The following is a 10,459-nucleotide window of genomic DNA, read 5'->3' as shown; positions in this document are numbered from 1 at the left end:
GGGCGGAGTTCCTCACGCTGTCTCCCGGCAGTGATAGAATTCCAGTTGAGCTATTCCAGATCCTGAAAGATGATGCTGTGGAAAGTGCTGCACTCAATATTCAATATGCACTCAATATGCAATATGCACTCAATATGCAATATGCACTCAATATGCAATATGCCGGCTCCCGGCAAAAAAGTCCTTCACTCTTACTGAAGAGTCAATCCTGCCTGGTGCTGAGGACAGCTTTCATGAACTTTTAGGAGAGGCTGCAGTTCAAAAGGTGGCACCTTTCCCTCTTTTGTCTAGTACCATAGCTAGATGACGGAGAAGGCAATGGCACCCTACTCCAGTACTCTTGCCTGGAAAATCCCATGGACGGAGGAGCCTGGTGGGCTGCAGTCCATGGGGTCGCTAAGAGTCGGTCATGACTGTGTGACTTCACTTTCACTTTTCACTTTCATGCATTAGAGAAGGAAATGGCAACCCACTCCAGTGTTCTTGCCTGGAGAATCCCAGGGACGGGGGAGCCTGGTGGGCTGCCATCTACGGGGTCGCACAGAGTCAGACACAACTGAAGCGACTTACCAGTAGCAGCATAGCTAGATGAATTGGTGAAACAGCAGAGGATATTGAAACACAATTGTAGGAAAGATTAATGAGTCACCGTGGTATGCAATCCAACTTAACAAGTCTACTGATGTTGACAAAAAGGCAACAATGCTTGTTTCTATGAGCTATATTTTCAGGAGGTTGTGCATGAGGATATGTTGTGGGCACTTTTGTTGCCAACCAATACCACAGCCACAGAACTATTTAAGTCTTTGAAATTACATATCAGGAAAACTAAATTGGTCATTTTGTGTTGGTCTGTGCACACAGGGGTTGCCATGACTGGATGGCTTTCTTGTTTCACTACTTGAGTCAAAGAGATCGCTTTTAAATGTGAGTCAATATACACTGTTATCCATAGAGAAATGCTGGCTAGTTGAAATGTGTCACCTGAACTTAACAATGTTTGCAGGATGTGACTAAACGATCAACTATATTACAGTGCATTCCCTTAGCTCACGTCTGTTCATGCAGTTCTGTGAGGAGATGGATGCAGAGCACACACATTTCTTATGCACAAAAAAGTGAGAAGACTTTCAAAGGTAGATCACTGGCCAGAGTTTTTGACGTACAAGAGATGCTCCAGAGATTTCTTGCAGCACCGTTCATTGACACAGAAGGGATTGCAAACCTTGCTTACCTGTGTGACATACTCAACCTGCTCAATGAATTCAATCTGTCTATCACTTTGGGGGAGAAGGACAACTGTGTTTAAGTCAGCAGATAAAGTGGCTGCATTGAATGCCAAACTGGAGTTATGGAGGTAACAAGTGAACACTGGGGTTTTGACATGTTTCAAATATTAACAGATTTTGAAAGAGACTGAGCCAGGGCCTTCTTCATCCTGGCTGGTGTGTGATCACCTATTTCAGCTTTCGAAAGAGTCTGAGTATTACTTCCCAACCATGAAACAGTCTTGAACTGGAAAGGAATGGATCTGTGATCCATTTGCAAATAAGCCAGGTGAATCGACTTTATCTGTTGTAAGAGAGGATCACCTTCTTGAGATTCTAAATGATGATGATCTAAAAAGTATGTTTGAGACAATTTCAAAACTCTATATGCTCTAGATTAAAGACAGAATATCCTGAGATTGCCACAAAGCACTGAAAAGTCTGCTTCCATATTCAACAAGCTATCTTTGGGAAGCAGGCTTTTCTGCAGTGACAGCAACCAAAATGTGATTGCAGAGTAGATTGGACATAAACAGCACACTTCAGGTGTCAGTCTCTCCCATCACCCCAAAATGAGACTATCTAGTTGCAGAAAAACAAGCTCAGGGCTCCCACTGATTCTGCAGTATGGTGAGTTGTATAATTATTTCACTATATAGTCACAACATAATAATAAAAGAAGTAAGTACACAGTAAATGTAATGAGCTTGAATCATCTCAAAACCATTCCACCCTCCCTGGTCCATGGAAAAACTGTCTTTCATGAAACTGGTCCCTAGTGCCAAAAAGGTTGGAGACCACTGGTCTATAGGATCTCTGACATATGGTCAAAGCTGTGTTAAATCTGCAGCAGGTTTAACAACAGAACTCAAATGGCTCGGGTGGGACAAGGCTGGTCCTCAAGCATTTTTCTATCAAGACATACATGACAAATAGGATTCACAATTTAAACATAATCCTATGGGTATCCATAGTTCTGAATATGGTGACAATCTCTGTATCACTCCTCCTTCTAGTAATATATCTACCTCTGTAAACTCAGGGCTGGGCATCCAACTGAAATCTAGCCAATCATAATATGTCATGTCAATAGGCAAAGGGATTAGCCCACAGATAACCTCATGGCTAACCAGACCAACTGGATTTCTTTCTTGAGAATGTTGAGCGGGGGGTAATTTTTGTTTTCTTTTTTGCTGGAGCTAGAAAGAGAAAACCTCTCTTTCCTTTCTGATGAGGGAGTTTTAAGGACATGACACATGATTGGTAACCATGTGCCCCATTTATGTACATGGAGAGCCTGAAAGAGTAAAGCAGGTACTCAGGGAAAGCCATACAGTCAACAGCTATTTATTGAACACCTACTATTCCAGGAACTAGGGATACATAAGTGAACAGGACAATTGGTACAAAGCAGAGTCTCAGTGACATCAAGTCCCTAGGGCTCCTGAGGCTAACAGGATCCCTCCTTGGATGGTGTGACCTGCTGGAGCAGAAGCTGTTACTTTCTAGCTCGTGTCCTCTGACTCTTCTCCAGGACTAAAGAGCTCACTGCTTATCAGCAACTCTCAACTTAGGGCCTCTTTCTAGCTATGGAACCACACTGGGGCCATGTGCAAAGCAAGTAAAAAACCTTGGATTCAGCCCTTAACCAGTGATGGATGGGGAGTGGGTAGATAAATGCCCCAGTGCCCTTGCCTGTCAGCTGGAATAATTCTGTCTCCCAGGGTGACTCTGAGGGAAGGAACCCAGTTACAAAAGCAGTAACTTTCTTGATAACACACATTTTATTGGTTTCCTTCCCTTTATTGTCTCACCCACTCCATACATGTGTTTTCCTAGGATCACTTCTAAAATAAACCACTTTCATGCAAATGTTTGCCTCACGGTCTGCTACTGGGGGAACCCAAACTATGACACCTATGACGAACATCCTTCCAATTATGAAAACTACATTCACTCCCTTGAACCCATGAAAATCCTTACTAATATTATAAACCCTGGGTTGTCAAATACAGTAACATTATTCACATAATTATTTTGAGGACTTTAAATGCATCTGGTCCAAATTGAGGTGTGCCCTAACTGTACAATCGGGGAAGGCAATGGCACCCCACTCCAGTACTCTTGCCTGGAAAATCCCATGGGCGGACGAGCCTGGTAGGCTGCAGTCCATGGGGTCGGACATGACTGAGCGACTTCACTTTCAATTTTCACTTTCATGCTTTGGAGAAGGAAATGGCAACCCAGTCCAGTGATCTTGCTTGGAGAATCCCAGGGACAGGGGAGCCTGGTGGGCTGCCGTCTATGGGGTGGCACAGAGTCGGACACGACTGAAGTGACTTAGCAGTTAACTGTACAATACACTACAGATTTCAAAGATAGCATAAAACTCTTTTTCATCTCAATGATTTTTTTCCTGTTTATTACATGCTGATATATTTTTGACACATAGTTTCAAAAAGGTCTTACTAATATTACTCTCACTTGTCCCTTTTAACTTTTTCACGTGGTTATTGCAAATTTAAATTTATGAATGTGGGTCACTATATATTCTGTGGACAGCACTGCTGTAACCAATGGACAGAATTTAACACCACAAATTTCTCTCCCACTTAAGAGAGAAAGTAAATAAGTATCATGTTAGTATTCAAATCTTGAATGTGATCTAGTTCATGGAAGGAAGTCACACTCACATTTTAGAATTTTGTTATTAATAATGAGTTACCTGTGTTACTTCCCACTGGCCTTCAGTCACATCTGCATCATTACACTATCATATAGAGCCCTGATGTAAAAACTGAAGCAAAACTGCTGAATGTGAGCCAATGACTTCTCTGGGGGCTCAGTGGTAAAGAATCTGCTTGCCAAGCAGGAGACTCAGGTTTGATCCCTGGGTCAGGAAAATCCCCTGGAGAAGGAAACAGCAACTTACTCCAGTATTCTTGCCTGGGAAAACCCATGGGTCGAGAGACCTGGCAGGCTACAGTCCACAGGGTCACGACTAAGTGACTAAACCACATGAAGATATCGTAATAAAAATGGGATCTTCAGTTATTTTGATTTAAGCCTTTTGGAAAACTAGTTCATTATTTAGATAAGTGTCCAAAAACTGCTAAGAGTTGTTAAAGGTGTCCTCAGAAAAGAATATACCTAAAAAGATGAAATCCCTGTTTTCATTAGGCTCACAATCTAGAAAAAGACTAAGTAGAAAGAAAATTACAGCAAAGTAACACAAATAATAAGATAATCAGTTAAGTTCAGTAGCTCATTAATGTCCAACTGTTTGAAACCCCATGAATCACAGCACGCCAGGCCTCCCTGTCCATCACCAACTCCCGGAGTTGATCCAAACCCATGTCCATCAAGTCAGTGATGTCAACCAGCCATCTCATCCTCTGTCATCCCGTTCTCATCCCACCCCCAATCCTTCCCAGCATTAGGGTCTTTTATAATGAGTCAGCTCTTCACTTGAAGTGGCCAAAATATTGGAGTTTCAGCTTCAGCATCAGTACTTCCAATGAACACCCAGGACTGATCTCCTTTAGGATGGACTGGTTGGATCTTCTTGCAGTCCAAGGGACTCTCAAGAGTCTTCTCCAATACGAAAGTTCAAAAGCATCAATTCTTCGGTGCTCAGCTTTCTTTACCATCCAACTCTCACATCCACACATGACCACTGGAAAAACCATAGCCTTGACTAGATGGACCTTTGTTGGCAGTGTAATGTCTCTGCTTTATAATATGCTGTCTAAGTTGGTCATAACTTCCTTTCCAAGGAATAAGCGTCTTTTAATTTCATGGCTGCAATCACCATCTGCAATAAGATAATATAAACATACAAATATATTAATTCTCATCTATTAAATTAGCAACACTTTTTAAAAAACAGGATCAGTTCAGTCCAGTTGCTCAGTCGTGTCCAACTCTTTGTGACACCATGGACTGCAACAGGCCAAGCCTCCCTGTCCTTCACCAACTCCCAGAGTTTACCCAAACTCATGTCCATTGAGTTGGTGATGCCATCCAACCATCTTATCTTCTGTTGTCCCCTTCTCCTCCCACCTTCAATCTTTCCCAGGATCAGGGTGTTTTCAAATGAGTCAGTTCTTCACATCAGGTGGCCAAAGTATTGGAGTTTCAGCTTCAACAACAATCCTTCCAATGAATACTCAGGACTGATCTCCTTTAGGATGGACTGGTTGGATCTCCTTGAGGTACAGGGAATTTCAAGAGTCTTTTCAAATATCACAGTTCAAAAGCATCAGTTCTTCAGTGCTCAGCTTTCTTTATAGTCCAACTCTCACATCCATACATGACTACTGGAAAAACCATAGCCTTTAATAGATGGACATTTGTTGGTAAAGTAATGTCCCTGATTTTTAATATACTGTCTAGGTTGTCATAACTTTCCTTCCAAGGAGTAAGTGTCTTTTAATTTCAAGGCTGTAGTCACCATCTGAAGTGATTTTAGAACCCCCCAAAATAAAGTCAGCCACTGTTTCCAGTTTCCCCATCTATTTGCCATGAAGTGATGGGACTGGATGCCATGATCTTAGTTTTCTGAATGTTGAGCTTTAAGCCAACTTTTTCACTCTCCTCTTTCACTTTCATCAAGAGGCTCTTTAGTTCTTCTTCACTTTCTGTCATAAGGTCATCTGCATATCTGACATTACTGTTATTTCTCCCGGCAACCTTGATTCCAGCTTGTGCTTTATCCAGCCCATCCCACGCTAATTAAAAGTGTGATAGGCACTGTAATCTACTATTGGTAAACTATAAATTAGAATAGCCTTTTCAGATAATAATTTGACAATATTTATTAAAAGCCTTAAATTGTTCACCTTCTTTTATCCCATAGGATTTTTACCTACAAGATGATGAAGGCAAAAAAGTCACTTACAGAAAACTGTTTATGCACAACTTTATTTATATACAAATGTTTCTCAGAGCAATGATTATTATTAAATTATAATAGAATTTAGAAACACCCTAACTTCCAAGTTTAGGAACAGCAACATGATTAAATAAATTATGAATTATTTTTAAACAAGTGCTTTTGAACACCTATCACACATCACATACCCTTCAAAGAACTAAGAATCAGTGGTTTACAAAACATGTAAGGTTTATCTTCTCACAGTGTTTACATTGAATTAGTAGGAGATAGACAGTAAACAAGTTAATGAATGAACAAGATAATATCTGAGGTGCTGACTCATTGGAAAAGACCCTGATGCTGGGAAAGATTGAGGGCAGGGGGAGAAGGGGACGACAGAGGATGAGATGGTTGAATGGCATCACCAACTTAATGGACATGAGTTTGGGTAAACTCCGGAAGTTGGTGATGGACAGGGAGGCCTGGTGTGCTGCGATTCACGGGGTCACAAAGAGTCGGACAGGACTGAGTGACTAAACTGAACTGATGAAGTACAAGAAGTGAGAGTAGCTGGAGATGGCTGACAAGCCCTGATTTTAATTAGGTAGTCAAGAAGGCTACTCAGGTGGGAAACAGCCAAAACATGAAAACCAAGGAGTCAGTCTTCTATAAACCTGGGAGCAAAAAGAAAAAAAAAAAATGTAAAAAAATGAAAAACAGTCCTTGGTATTGGATAAGATAACTTAGGTGATATTGTAAAGTTTAAAAATAAAATAAAATTAAAAAAAAAAAAACAGAAAAAAAAAAGAGAGAGAGAAAGATAACCTACCAAATAGAAGAAGATAAAAAAGAAAAAATAAAATAAAAAAGGAAAGGGAGACTTCCTTTTGCATCTGTCAGAGGAGGCAAACTGCCACCCCCAAAACTGGGGAGGCCCACAGGTGAACAGAGGAAGTTGAGGCTTCTCAGGGTGAAACCACCATGGGAGCCTGAGCTTGGAGAGGAAACCAGAGCCATAACTGAAAAACTGCTGGAGGCTCAGTGTGAACAATCTGAGAATAAAAAACCCCAGGGGGACCTGGTAATGAAGGGACTCATAATACTGTGAACCTTACCTCCAGGAGTTTCACTGGGATCCTACAGGAAATACCAGGGAAAGTCTCCTCAGCCTTCCTGCTGGGAGTAGGGGGATGGGGAGGAGTCAATTTGAAATAATCAGAACACCCAGTCTTCTGAAGAAGGCTTCTCCCAGGGGAAAACTAGTACTAGAGTCTAATCCTCTAGAGTAATAACTGAGCCAACTGACCTGAGGAAAGGAATACCCAGCTCCAGCTGGCTTGAGCTATTCTGTCCCATATAAGAGAAGGGGCGGGGGAGAGAAAAATGAGAAACACCTGTGAGGTTTACAGTCCAGAGGAAAAGGCTCACTGAGGGGCTGAGACCTAATCATGGGATCTGCCTGCCCTCACACTTCACCTCCTCATTACTAAAACCCACTTATAGCAGTGCCTTTAATCCAGGACATCATGTCTACATTTCAAGAAAAAGTTACAAGGCACAGCAAAGGCAAAAGAAAAAAAAAAAAAAATTGAAGAGACAAAGCATCATCGGAACCAGACATAGCAGGGATGTTGGAAACATCAGACCAGAAGTAAGCCAGAAAGAAAAGCACCAATACAGCATACTAACATATATATATGGAATTTAGAAAGATGGTAACGATAATCCTAAAAGCAAGACAGCAAAAGAGACACAGATGTATAGAACAGTCTTTTGGACTCAGTGGGAGAAGGCGAGGGTGGGATGATTTGAGAGAATAGCACTGAAACATGTATATTATCATATGTGAAACAGATCGCCAGTCCAGGTTCAATGCATGAGATAGGATGCTCAGGGCTGGTGCACTGGGACGACCCAGAGGGATGGGATGGGGAGGGAGTAGGGAGGGGGGTTCAGGATGGGGAACACATGTACACCCATGGCTGATTCATGTCAATGTATGTCAAAACAACTACAATATTGTAAAGTAATTAGCCTCCAATTAAAATTTAAAAAAATAAAAGCAACTCCAGCTTCCCCAGTGACTCAGTGGTAAAGAATCTGCCTGCCAATGCAGGAGACCTGGGTTCAATCCCTGGGTCAGGAAGATCCCCTGGACAAGAAATTGGCAATCCAATCCAGTATTCTTCCCTGGGAAATCCTATAGACAGAGAAGCCTGGTGGGCTACAGTCCATGGGGTCACAAATAAGTTGAACACGACTGAGTGACTAAACAACAATGACAATAACATGATTAATATACCAAGGGCTCTAAAGGATAAAGTATGCAGCATGCAAAAATAGATGGGCAATAGAATCAGAAAGATGTAGATTCTAAGAAGGAACAAAGAAGAAATGCTAGAAATAAACAGCAGTGTAACAGAAAAGAAGAAAAAAACCCTAAAACTATGCTTATTATTTTCAAATTAAAGAAAAACACTTTGTCTATAAAGGAATAAAGATAAGAATTATATCCAATTCTACTCAGAAACCATCCAAAACAAGGAGAGAGTAGAGTGAAAAAGTTTTAAATGTTGAGAGAAAACAAAAAAACACCAATTTAGAATTCTATAGTTTGTGAAATGATTTTAGAAAGTAAAGGAAAAATGAATACTTCTTCAGACAAACAAAAATTGGGAAAGGAGTATGACAAGGCTGTATAATGTCACCCTGCTTATTTAACTTATATGCAGAGCATCGTGCAAGGTGCCAGACTAGATAAAGCACAAACTGGAATCAAGATTGCCGGGAGAAATATCAATAACTTCAGATATGCAGTTGAAGCCTAGTGTGCTGCAGTCCATGGGGTTACAAAGAGTGGCACATGACTGAGCAACTGAACTGAACTCATGATGATACCATTCTAGAGGCACAAAGCAAAGAGTAACTAAAGAGTCTTTTGATATGGGTGAAAGACAAGAGTGAAAAAGCTGGCTTAATGCTCAACAATCAAAAAGCTAAGATCGTGGTGTCTGGTCCCATCATTTCATGGCAAATAGATGGAGAAAAAGTAGAAGCAGTGAGATTTTATTTTCTTGGGCTCCAAAATCACTGCAGACAGTGACTGCAGTCATGATATTAAAAGACACTTGCTCTTTGGAAGGAAAGCTATGACAAACCTAATAAAATCTAAAGGGAAGATGTAGATGTTCTAGAGATGGATTCACAACAATGTGAATATAACTAATGCCATAGAGCAGTACATTTTAAAAAAATGGTGGAAATGGTTCATAATATAAAATGTATGTATTTTTTATGTATATAAAATATGTATATTTTACGGTGTAGGGGAGAGGAAAATTTCTTTTACTTTTCTAGGCTCTCTGGCTGGGGCCTTGGAGATTCAAATGATGTAAGACAGATGAACAAGAGTAATACAGTTTATTAACTTGTATAGCATGCACACTTATGGAAAGATCTTCCATCATTTACAGATTGTTATTTTTGTACTCAGATAGTATTACAAAGTGCTTCATCTTCAAGAAGATTCATAGGAAGGACTTTTGACAAATACAGGTTTCTGATAAATTTCAGATCTTGCTGCTAAACTTTGTAAGGAATTATATAATTCTAACAGAAAGTCTGATGGATTCATAAAACTGTTAACAAAAAGGACTAGTTGCTGAGTGAACTTGTGAATATGGTTATAATTTTTACGATTTTTGTCTAAAATACTACTGGTTTTAGCTAGCATTTTCCAGATATAAGGAAACCCTTCCTTTCAAGATAATGATGACTTAAAGGGAACCCTCTTACACTGTTGGTGGGAATGCAAACTAGTACAGCCACTATGGAGAACAGTGTGGAGATTCCTTAAAAAACTGGAAATAGAACTGCCTTATGACCCAGCAATCCCACTTCTGGGCATACACACCGAGGAAACCAGAATTGAAAGAGACCCGTGTACCCCAATGTTCATCGCAGCACAGTTCATAATAGCCAGGACATGGAAGCAACCTAGATGTCCATCAGCAGATGAATGGATAAGAAAGCTGTGGTACATATACACAATGGACTATTACTCGGCCATTAAAAAGAATACTTTTGAATCAGTTCTAATGAGGTGGATGAAACTGGAGCCTATTATACTGAGTGAAGTAAGACAGAAAGAAAAACACCAATACAGTATACTAACACATATAAATGGAATTTAGAAAGATGGTAACGATAACCCTGTATGCGAGACAGCAAAAGAGACACAGATGTATATAAAAGTCTTTTGGACTCTGTGGGAGAGGGAGAGGGTGGGATGATTTGGGAGAAAGGCATTGAAACA

At 40.5% G+C, this 10,459-nt stretch overlaps 1 long non-coding RNA gene across 1 annotated transcript; it reads right to left on the bottom strand.

Annotated features, from left to right (window-relative positions):
* Window positions 1-3,962: 3,962 nt before the first annotated feature.
* On the bottom strand, window positions 3,963-7,769 carry LOC129624657 (uncharacterized). Its single transcript, XR_008701087.1, has 2 exons — window positions 7,260-7,769; window positions 3,963-5,082 (listed from the first exon to the last, which is right to left on the bottom strand). It is a non-coding gene; the product is annotated as an uncharacterized LOC129624657 (long non-coding RNA).
* Window positions 7,770-10,459: the final 2,690 nt, after the last annotated feature.

This window comes from Bubalus kerabau, chromosome 12 (assembly GCF_029407905.1).
Source record: "Bubalus kerabau isolate K-KA32 ecotype Philippines breed swamp buffalo chromosome 12, PCC_UOA_SB_1v2, whole genome shotgun sequence".
In the NCBI taxonomy this organism is placed as follows: domain Eukaryota; kingdom Metazoa; phylum Chordata; class Mammalia; order Artiodactyla; family Bovidae; genus Bubalus; species Bubalus kerabau.
This window is presented reverse-complemented; position numbering and strand designations above follow the sequence as displayed.